At 43.5% G+C, this 12,366-nt stretch overlaps 1 long non-coding RNA gene across 1 annotated transcript; it reads left to right on the top strand.

Annotated features, from left to right (window-relative positions):
- Window positions 1-8,125: 8,125 nt before the first annotated feature.
- LOC144791580 (uncharacterized) lies at window positions 8,126-8,640 on the top strand. Its single transcript, XR_013602431.1, has 3 exons — window positions 8,126-8,236; window positions 8,348-8,422; window positions 8,510-8,640. It is a non-coding gene; the product is annotated as an uncharacterized LOC144791580 (long non-coding RNA).
- The last annotated feature ends 3,726 nt before the right edge of the window (window positions 8,641-12,366 follow it).

Genomic DNA, 12,366 nt, shown 5'->3' with positions numbered 1-12,366 from the left:
TTTCATCATGGAACCACGCAAACAGCGTCAAAAACGTTTCATAGCGGCCTCTATATATGCAGCTTACAACGAAGCTTGGAAAGTAACTCAAATTGAGACAGCAGAAAAAATATGGGAAATTGACCGTGTTAATTTGGAAAAATCACTTTCTGTTGTGGACAATGGGTTAATGACTCTGTCTTCCAGAATATATTCACTGGACAGTATTGTATCTTCTGCAATCGATATAATAGAACAAGACTTACTGATGTTGCAACACGGTCAGTCTCAATTACGTTCTATTGTACAGCTTGACTGGACGTTACAAAATCTGCGTTCAGGCTATGTGCCTTGGCGTTTAATCAACACAACGTCACTATTTAATATCTTTAACATTACTGATAAACAAATCAGTTTGGCACAAAAGGGTGCCGACTATACAATTCTGAGCATTGAAAAACTTGAGAGATTACCATTGACAATGTCAGAACGACCTGTCATTGAATGGATAATACATGGGATAATAAATATACCGATAACAACTTTCCAGTTTCAATACTGCCAAAAATATATACAGGCAGGCCAGTATGAAAGGTTGGGTAAAGGATACATTAAGTCCACATGGAACTTGCCCTATACACACACATGTGTCAGTAATAACGGACAGAGTGTATTTCTTAGTGGTAATAATTGTGAAAAATCACTATGTGGCATACTTCTGTGTCAGGGTATTAGTTTGCATGGGGCCTGTGAAGGGACTTCAAATAACCTTTCATGTCACCAGTTAGGCACACCTGTAACACAAATAGAACCATTCTTTAGAAGACTTTCGAACGGGAGTTACATTCTAATTGTAGATCACAGATGTTGTGGCTTGCTGCCAGGAAAACCTTATCTCGTAAGCGTGACTTCCAGGGTCATGTGCTGTGAAAGAGTATTGTTCCCGAATGATGCTCCAGACAGGGAGGGAAGGTTATGGCCCAGTTTAAAAATCTCTTCTATTCGAATTGATACTTTAAGCAGAATGAAGACTGTGCTCCTACAGACGCCAACCCAGTTGACGTCATCAAAAGAAACGTATGATCTCCAAGTTGCAAGGACAACGGCAGAGATTCATTCAATGTTATCAACAAATTGCCCCCTACACTTCGCAGAAATACTGAACAAAATCTTAAATATTTCTGATACAAGTGGTATCGCAAGTGTATTTAAGACAGTTTTTTCAGGCGCTTTAACCCCATTCAAAGCGATCCTGGGTATCTTTCCAAATTTCGTCCATTCCATCTTTGGCGGACTTCCACTCCTGTTGGGACTCGTAGCAGGCATTTTATTCTTGCTACTCTTGCTTCGTTATGGCAAGCCATGTCACAGACAAGACAGGCATTTTATTCTTGCTACTCTTGCTTCGTTATGGCAAGCCATGTCACAGACAAGACTCCAGCAACAATGGAAGAAACGATCCTAGCTATCCGCTACCGGGACCGCATAACTAAAGTCCTTGGCTTAGCCCGGCTACGAGATCTAAATATGACCTGGTTTCTTTCATTCAGACCCATCTGGCAGAATTGTGTTATGCCTGTATTAAGGTGCATGCTATGCGGCGAAGAATGCGTGTTGGACACCTGTCTTACACTACAATCAGACGTACCATTGGATGCAGATAATTTGTTGGGTCCAGTAAAGGCTCATGCATTGTGCTGTCCCCAGCGGCTACCTATCCTGATGACGGCATTCGTGGAGACTTCACCACTACGATTGAAGGGTAGTGAAGTACAAGATGAAAGCAGCATCAACCAGGTACGACCTTCTGTAAGCAGTTCTGATCAAACCATCATTGAAAGCAATCATGCGCATGACTGCATGGTAGCGACATTTTCCAACCTGGTCGAACTTTCACCAGAAGCTGTAGACTGTTTTTTCGAGAGCCTGTCTGAAATGATGTTTTCACCGGAACAGAGACAATGATTTTAAACAAACTTGCACACGGCGTTCCCTGAACTCTGAATTTGGCCTTCAGTCTTTTGAAAACAAAGTGACTGTGAACTATTTTTTCTCTTCTCCCCTGAATAGCGAAAACTTTTTTCCAATTCCAAAATATTTACCCTTTTGGCACTTATCTTCTGCTTAAAGTAAAACTATTCTTAGAGAACAGAACTTCTATTCTTAGGAATACTAGAGACATTACATTACCTCAACCTCTAGTTTATATGCAATTAATTGTGTTTATATGTGATGAGATGGTCTCGCAATTTTTTTCTGTATCAAGAGCCATTTCATGTGTAATTTCGCAAATCATTCATGCTGATATAAAATATGCATCTCCTTATTGAATGATTATACTGCTTGAATGCATACAGTACCTATACTCATTTCGTGCATTTCGCATACACCATTTTTCAAATACAAAAAAAAAATGTTTTTGGGGTGGTTCGTTATACACATGCACTGTTAGTTATGTTTACCATTGCTTAGGTTAGTAAATATGTACATAAAATCGTGGAGTGGGTGTAGTGGGTTTATCTAGGTACCTATATTGATACTCCTATTTCTGACCCTTGTCCGGTTATTAATTCACTAATGTCCATACACCGGCACAGAAACCCGTTTTCAGATTAGGTCATAGCGCATGCTGTCACATTAAGCAAGCACTATCCCTTCAGCCCCCTAGAAAGCACACCGAGTTCTCAAAACAAATCAAACCTCCAACAGACCTGGGAAATCCCCCCCAGCTATTGTTTTGATTTCGCTCGAGAACTCCTGCAAAGAATGTAAGAACGACCAGTCCTTATGACATTCTTGCTGACGTCTTATGTCCATCCTTACGTCAAACACGGCACCTTTCTGGTATAAATATACCAACGCTGCCCTAAGCGAAGACACGGTGGTGCCGAGCTTGGAGCAGCGCTACTTGCCGGAGAGCCCAGCTGATGCAGAAAAGCCCACGGACGCTGCCCCTCCCTTTTGACGCGCTGAGAGAGACGCTGCCTTTTCTCCTGCCGAGAAATCCAGCCTCCGGCGTTTCCAGCCGCTCTCGTGGGTAACTGGGATATCGAGTCCTGAGACAGAGATACCAACCCTCCAGCCTTCTAAATCCCAGGTACTGAACTGACTAACCTCTTACAGAGAATTCTTGAGTCAGATTCTTGGCAAAACAAACTTAACTTAAACTGCTACTTACTTACTCCCTCCCAAGTATTAGGCTTAGGTCAGGTACACCGGGGTAGGCGTAGTTAGAAGCACCAGTTGAGAACGATTAGTCAATGTATATATGTATGTATATCTTTTATCCATTTTAAGTATCATATGGCTAAGAAACCATATAAATGCTTTTACAGTATTATTTTATAATCCTGTTTTTACTGTATGCACTTTACTTAACTATAAGTATTGCAATAATAGCGATTCATTTCTCTTGTATGAGAAAAGAGACTGATCAATAAATAACATCTTTTTATTGAAGCACGCCCATCTCTTATTTCTCTACAAACTGGTGAAACTAAGAATGCACGTACTGACTGAGTAAAATAGTTGTCTTTTGTTTTCACACGACTCTAGAGATATACTCTTGATTAGGGGAGAGCAAAGTTGTCATGTTCTATGGTTGTCAGAAAGTAAATCCCTTCTTGTCTATCCAGGGAGGTTAAACTCCTCCTTGCCTATTCGAGAAAGTTTCTAGTGAACTCTGAGCTAGCTGGCACACATAACTTTAAGTCTAATATCGTCAGTAGAAGACCTAGTTAACCACAGTCCTACGTCTATACTATTGAAGATATTATTCCAATGCGCAGAGCCTATTGGGATAATAGGAACTACACTACAAGAGGTTGGGGTGCACCATCTGCCCCCCGAACTTCGTGAGAAGGTCCGGCCGACATGGAAGCCGCAGATGGGGTTGGAGAGACCGGTGGAGCAGGTCCGTGAACCAACACTGTCGAGGCCTCTCCCGAGCAATGAAGATCATTCGTGCTCTGGATTCAGACAGCTTGATGAGTACTGCCGGAATCAAAGGAATGGGTGGAAAAGCGTACAGAAAGCTGTTCGACCAGCTGATCCATAGCGCAAGTCCCAGGTTGGTAGAACCTGGAGGTGAAGTCCCGGCGTTTTCTGTTTTCGGCGGTGGCGAAAAGATCTATTTCTGGACTGCCCCATCTTTCGAAGATGTTTCCTAGCACCTCGTCGTTTAGGACCCACTCGTGGTTTTCCTGGACCAGTCTTATGAGTGCGTCCGCCTGCGCATTCTGTACACCTGGTAGATGGGTAGCCGTGATCGTCAGTCCTCTGGCTAACAGCCAGTGCCAGATCGCCTGCGCTTCCTGGGACAGTGTGCGCGATCTCGACCCCCCCTACTTGTTGAGGTAATACATTGTGGTCGTATTGTCTGTCTGTACAAGCAAGGAGTTGGTCTGGAAGGACGGATGAAAAGCTTTCAGCGCCAAATGAAAAGCTCTGAGTTCCAGAAAATTGATGTGATACGTGGATTCCGCCTGGGAACACGTTCCTTGAATCTGTAGATGGTCTGAATGCGCTCCCCAGCCGTGGAGAGAAGCATCTGTCATGATAGTCTGTATGGGAATGTCTTTGTGGAACGTAACCCCCTTGAGGAAATTCTCTGCTGAACACCACCATCTCAGGGACTGTTGAGGCTGCAGAGACAGTTGGATCCTGTCTTCCCACCTCCCTCGTTGCTGGTCCCATTGATCCTCCAGACATTCCTGCAGCGGTCTCATGTGGAGGGGTGCATGTGGCGTGAGGAAGATGCAAGAGGCCATCGACCCCAGAAGAGAGGACACCGTCCTCACTGTCGTTGATGGAACGGACATGAGAGCCTGAGCCTTCTGAGGATCGATAAGCGTCGCTCCTCCGAAGGAGACACGCTTGCTCTGAGAGTATTGATGGAGGCTCCCAAGTACTGCAGGCACTGAACAGGAGTCGGAACGGACTTGGACATGTTGATGTGCAAACCCAGCTGATTCAGCAGAACGGCCGTCCTGTTGAAATGCAATTGCGCTTCCTGGAAGGTGGAGGCTTTGATCAACCAGTCGTCCAGGTAGGGGTAGACAAACTGAACGTGAAAAATGAAAAATGAAAAGACAGTGCACACCTCTTTTGAGTGTAGAATCCAGTGTTTGCTTGAAATGCGTGATAAGACTGTACTCTAACTGAACATGTTGCTAGTGTGCTACACAGTATGTGTGGACTGCCTAACCCACATTAATAATGCATAAGAAAAATCAAGAGAATACTCTCCTGAAAACCTGTGTGCACAACAAAGAAAATGTCTAAATACTAATCTATCTTCACTTTGTTTCGATCATATTATCCAATACATATGATGAAATAAACACGAAAATATAGAAACCAAGTATATGATTCAAATTAGGTTTGTTATTGTCACAATAGATCCTTGAATATAATTATTGACATAAGATCAAACAATCGTTTTTTGATTGATACATCATAAATGTACAATTGTATTAGATATTCAACACCACAACATTAAACATAAGCCCGATGCATTTCGGGACCGATGTCCCTTCTTCGGGGGCCACTGCAATTCAAAAACAAATGAATATTTTAATAGACAAAAACATTATCGATAGCATGTTACATACTGCTGTCAAATAGTCATAACCCTAGGAGGGGTGACGGTGTGTAAAAATCAAGTAGCGCGTACCTTAATCTCCCCACCCATGTGTACACTGAACATAGAAAATTATAATGTGTGATGGTGCGGTAAACTTACAATAGCACATCCCATGCCCAAAGTGAATGATCCAAACGCGATCAATATTTCCATGCATTTGAAAAGTTCAAAAATTGCCACATGAAAGATGTAACATATAAAGACACAATACCTGGTAGTTGCGGATGTGTACCAATATGCTGTGAAGACCGAAATATGCGGATGGTCAGTAATGCAAGATTAACTGCTCAATGTTAGCACACGCAACCTGAGTATGTAAAGCTCCCTGCATACCTGAAAATATGATGTGTCGCAGTTACCACAAAGACTGTGACAAATTCCAGTGTCCTGAAACAAATATGGACAATTCTGAAATGAAAGACCAACCGTTGCTAACAAACTGCAGAAGGCCGACAGAAAATCAAATACCCTTACCAGCAATGAGAGATAGAAATGTCCGAACTTTGCTACTCTCCACTGAACTTCAATCCCCCAACGTTCCTCCAGTCTCTATGAGATAGGTGAAAATAGGAAAAAAACGGTCAACATTACGACTCCCGTAACCACCATAGTCTTGACTAGTCTAATGCAACGAACAAACATTGCCACATCGTACACCTACCAAGTACTCCATAAAGTTCAGGGTGTATTTTCTCTACGTGGTCTGTGCCATGCAGTTCACAAACGCCGATAAACCCGCATTACAAAACGTTGAATGAGCCGGTCATGTGATTATGCCATGAAGATAGAAAGAGGCCAGGTGCGACTAAAACAAAACTGTGCCATCTTGATAGAGCCTGATTTCCGCAAGTCAGTTTCAAATTGTGCGAAATCCTGCGTCGGCGCACACAGTACATACATGCAACACAAGAAGACAGACATAAAAAATAATAATAATAACAAAGTGAGACAGTGCGAAGGATAAAAAATGATACAGTGACAAAAATAGTGAATGATGGATGCTCCAAGGCCATGTGTAAATAGGGCACTAATATACGCCTAACAGATAATACTCTCAACAAAGGTCCTACATAACAAAAAAACATTTACAGACTAGTTACATGGATCTCAAACAGACAGTGTAAACTGATATACCATGTTTACCAAGAATGTGGAACCTATAAGTGTTGTATGCAAGTGTATCAGCGTGACATAGTTGAAAAGGAGAGAGAGATAGATACGGGCTAAACATGTATTTATAGAAAGCAACTTAAATCTAATTTGTCATTCAGACCGTCTGGCATCATGGTCTGTAATTTACGTGTCCAGAACACTTCTCTCTGTGAGAGCCTCCTGCTATTGTCACAACCCTCCTTCATGATCATCTTTTCAATGATTATGTATCTGAGTTGAGCACCTACCACCAGATCAGTATTCGTATCCAAGTTTTCCACTAACTCCCTGAAAATCAAAAGAATCATCCAGAAACGATGGGAACTGTTAGCACAGGAACCGGATTTTGGAACTTCCTTCGCACAGCAGCCACTATTTGCATATACCCGCAGTCGCAATTTAAAAGAACTATTGGCATAAAAAAAACGACTACAGCATCCAATCATCTGGGAATGAGGAAATGCTACAATTATGTGAATTGCAATAATGTCATGCAACAAAAAAGCATATCACATCCTAAAACAGGAGAGAACATCAATTTGAACCATACATCTGACTGCAACACTGCAAATGTAATTTACGGAATTAAATGCCCGTGTGGCCTGATGTACGTCGGTAAAACCGAAAGAAAAGTGAAAATTCGCATAGGAGAACACAAAAGCATGATCAGAAATAAAAACTTGAATTCCAATCTAGCAGCGCACTGGTTGGAACGCAACCACAACATTGCTCAACTCAGATACATAATCATTGAAAAGATGATCATGAAAGAGGGTTGTGACAATAGCAGGAGGCTCTCACAGAGAGAAGTGTTCTGGACACGTAAATTACAGACCATGATGCCAGACGGTCTGAATGACAAATTAGATTTAAGTTGCTTTCTATAAATACATGTTTAGCCCGTATCTATCTCTCTCTCCTTTTCAACTATGTCACGCTGATACACTTGCATACAACACTTATAGGTTCCACATTCTTGGTAAACATGGTATATCAGTTTACACTGTCTGTTTGAGATCCATGTAACTAGTCTATAAAGGTTTTTTTGTTATGTAGGACCTTTGTTGAGAGTATTATCTGTTAGGCGTATATTAGTGCCCTATTTACACATGGCCTTGGAGCATCCATCATTCACTATTTTTGTCACTGTATCATTTTTTATCCTTCGCACTGTCTCAGTTTGTTATTATTATTATTTTTTATGTCTGTCTTCTTGTGTTGCATGTATGTACTGTGTGCGCCGACGCAGGATTTCGCACAATTTGAAACTGACTTGCGGAAATCAGGCTCTATCAAGATGGCACAGTTTTGTTTTAGTCGCACCTGGCCTCTTTCTATCTTCATGGCATAATCACATGACCGGCTCGTTCAACGTTTTGTAATGCGGGTTTATCGGCGTTTGTGAACTGCATGGCACAGACCACATAGAGAAAATACACCCTGAACTTTATGGAGTACTTGGTAGGTGTACGATGTGGCAATGTTTGTTCGTTGCATTAGACTAGTCAAGACTATGGTGGTTACGGGAGTCGTAATGTTGACCGTTTTTTCCTATTTTCACCTATTTCATAGAGACTGGAGGAACGTTGGGGGATTGAAGTTCAGTGGAGAGTAGCAAAGTTCGGACATTTTTATCTCTCAGTGCTGGTAAGGGTATTTGATTTTCTGTCGGCCTTCTGCAGTTTGTTAGCAACGGTTGGTCTTTCATTTCAGAATTGTCCATATTTGTTTCAGGACACTGGAATTTGTCACAGTCTTTGTGGTAACTGCGACACATCATATTTTCAGGTATGCAGGGAGCTTTACATACTCAGGTTGCGTGTGCTAACATTGAGCAGTAAATCTTGCATTACTGACCATCCGCATATTTGGGTCTTCACAGCATATTGGTATACATCCGCAACTACCAGGTATTGTGTCTTTATATGTTACGTCTTTCATGTGGCAATTTTTGAACTTTTCAAATGCATGGAAATATTGATCGCGTTTGGATCATTCACTTTGGGCATGGGATGTGCTATTGTGAGTTTGTAAGTTTACCGCACCATCACACATTATAATTTTCTATGTTCAGTGTACACATGGGTGGGGAGATTAAGGTACGCGCTACTTGATTTTTACACACCGTCACCCCTCCTAGGGTTATGACTATTTGACAGCAGTATGTAACATGCTATCTAGAATGTTTTTGTCTATTAAAATATTCGTTTGTTTTTGAATTGCAGTGGCCCCCGAAGAAGGGACATCGGTCCCGAAATGCATCGGGCTTATGTTTAATGTTGTGGTGTTGAATATCTAATACAATTGTACATTTATGATGTATCAATCAAAAAACGATTGTTTGATCTTATGTCAATAATTATATTCAAGGATCTATTGTGAGAATAACAAACCTAATTTGAATCATATACTTGGTTTCTATATTTTCGTGTTTATTTCATCACATGTATTGGATAATATGATCAAAACAAAGTGAAGATAGATTAGTATTTAGACATTTTCTTTGTTGTGCACACAGGTTTTCAGGAGAGTATTCTCTTGATTTTTCTTAGGGGTAGACAAACACCTTGTTCTTTCTCAGGTGCGCTGCCACCATAGCCATGCATTTTGAAAAAGTCCTGGGTACCGACTTCAGACCAAACGGTAGAACGGTGTACTGATAGTGATTGGTGCCTACTAAGAAGCGCAGGAACTTCCGGTGTTTCCGTCCAATGGGTACATGGAAGCACGCATCCTGCAGATCTATTGCGCAAAGCCAGTCTCTTCGTTGCAGCTGAGGATAAACCTGGTGCAAGGACAGCATGCAAAATTTCTCCCTGCGAATCCATTTGTTTGCTTGTCGCAAATCCAAAATGGGCCTGAACTCGTTTTTGTCCTTTTTGCGTATCAGAAAGAACCTTGAGTACAGACCCTTTCCCCTTTGAGACAGAGGGACGTCTTCTATCGCCCTCTTTCTTAACAGGGTATCGGCCTCCGCCTGAAGTTCGCGCAGCTGGTATTTCGAACGAACCGGTGGAATAGCTGGAGGAGGGCTGACAAAACAAAGACTGTATCCATTGCAAACAATATTCAGCACCCACTTGTCCTGAGTAATTTTTCTCCACTCTGCCAAGTAATTCTGTATGCTTCCCCCCACCGGAGCGGAAAACGGACGAGGGGGAAGTAACTCCTCAGGGCTTAGACCCGGCCGGGCCCTTGTTCGCCGAGGAGGCCTGCTGGCCGCTTCTGCCTCTCTAACGCTTCTGGACGGGTTGCCGCTGGTATTGCTGTTGTTGCTGCTGCTGTTGGCCAGCTTGGCGACCTTGCCCTCGCTGAAACCTCTGGATCATTACCTTGGCTTTCTGGGCCTTGCAGGAGGCTGCGGAAGAGGTGGAGCCGGAACCAAAGGGTGCGGTTGTGGAGGCCGAGGCGGAGGTAGAGGAGGAGGAGGAGGAAGTTGCGGAATAGTATGAGGCGTAGGTGTCCTGGGGCTTTAGGGCGAATAGGTCCTGGAATAATCGGAGTCCGATGACCTAGGAACTCTCCTCTTTTTACGAGCAGGCCTCGGGGAGGATGCTCTGGAGGAAGATCTCTCTGAGGACGAGCGCCGCCGCGACCGGTGACTTGTGCTGATGAGGAGACGCTAACCACGGAGGCACTAGACACTGTTCTAGGCCTCGACTTCCTCTTCGACGTCTCCCCAACGTCGAGTGCCTTCGCCTTGAGGTCGATGTTTCTCTCCTCGACATCGACCTTTGCGTCGACGTGGACGGCGAACGGCGGTGTTGCCTCGACAGCGAGCGCCTGTCTCTTCGGGACTCATCACCACGTCGATGGTGTGTCGACGCTGGTGATGTCTCGACGTCCTACCCCTCGACGCCGAATGCCAGAGCCCTGGGTCGACGGGGAGCAGATGGTAGTCATACCTCTCGACACCCTCTCGATCGGGACCGGTGCCTTTTCTTGACTGGGGAGCCCCCCAGAGGCCGATGCACGGGCAGAAGATGAAGATAGAGTCCCTCCATGCCCAGAAGTCCCACATGGTTCTTGATGTCTCCTCTGCTCCAGGCCTTGGAGACAAATCTTCTCCCTGTCACGCAGGGTCCTCCTGGGAAAAGAGTGACAGATATCACAGGAGTAAGGGACATGGCTAGAAGGGAGACAGAGTATGCACACTCTGTGGAGGTCAGATTTAGCCTTCTTCCTTCCATACTCAGGGCACTTGTCGAAAATAGCTGGCATTTCCACAATATAGAGGTGGCAAAACTGGTCAAAAAACACAGCAACTGGAAGAGGAAGACCCCAGACATCGAGTGAAACACTCAAAACACTGGAAAAGCTCCAAAAATTGAAGGTATACCCAACACGCATTTACAATGCAATGGTTTCGCCTTTGGAAAAGTTAGAGCTATTGGCATTGTAAATGACAAAATTCGTATTTATGTGTTGGTTTTGAAAACAGATAAATAAATGGCATTGCCATTTACATTGCCATGTTAGGGCTTGTTAGGGGTATAGTCGAGATTTATTTGAAGCAAATTGCTACCTGCACTGAGCCTGCTTCTAAACTCCCCCAATATTTTCTTATAATAGGAGAAAGACATAAGACTATGAACTTTCCTTTTGGTTGGTGGCTGTAGGTGGTTATTGGACAGTATCTACAGTGGATACTGACATGTGCAATTACTTTTTGGGGTTTTAAGACTATTTCATCCATTTGTAGAACAGTAACTAATTTTGTAAACTTCTCTCCCAAAAGTGGAAATATGGAGCAGTCGAGGCTTACTCCAGGAGGTGGCAAAGAGTATGGAACTCAATTACAGTATGGCAGAGTATTCACAAGAAATATGCTCAATCCGGATGAGTTATAGCTTTTAAGATGACCTCATTTACAGTAGGATGAGTTGTGGAATGAATCCACAAAAATGCGTTCCGACTCGTTCCCCTGCTCCTAAACTAACGTCTTCTGATGTCTCCACGTGTGGGAGGGGGGACGGCACACGGACAGCGGGAGGGGGGACGGGCACACGGACAGCGGGAGGGGGGACGGGCACACGGACAGCGGGAGGGGGGACGGGCACACGGACAGCGGCATAGCTGCCAAGGTTTCGGATTGCTTTGAGTGACATTTTCATAATTTCAGTGTCATTATGAGTGACATTTCAACAACTATGAGTGACACTTTCTTGCAAGCAAATTCAAGCAATGAAGATGAGGGAAACATATAAATATCAGAAGTTACACACATTTGAGCAAAGGGAAACTCGAAGAAGGACTTTAAAGATCTGCAAAGCAGCAAAATGGAGAGGTGCCAACTTAGCGTAGGCATCATTTTAAGCAGGACTTTAGCTATGCTCCGAAAAGTCATTGTACTACGCAGTAAAAGTAACCAGTGGCTTTCTCCTTTCACATGTACCCCAGCCTAAGATTGTCCCCCTTTGTTGATGTGTGTGAGATATCCACATCTGATTAACTCTTCAGGGGATTGGGGGAGGCAATGTTTCAGACCACACACTGAGAGACCTTCCTCCGAGCAGAGAGTTCTTGTCGAGTAGTGGCTGTGGGTGAGAGGTGCCAGCGCGGATCTCAGCTGTTAATCAATGATCTAGACC

The sequence above is a fragment of the Lissotriton helveticus genome, chromosome 11, assembly GCF_964261635.1.
Source record: "Lissotriton helveticus chromosome 11, aLisHel1.1, whole genome shotgun sequence".
Taxonomy (NCBI): domain Eukaryota; kingdom Metazoa; phylum Chordata; class Amphibia; order Caudata; family Salamandridae; genus Lissotriton; species Lissotriton helveticus.
This window is presented reverse-complemented; position numbering and strand designations above follow the sequence as displayed.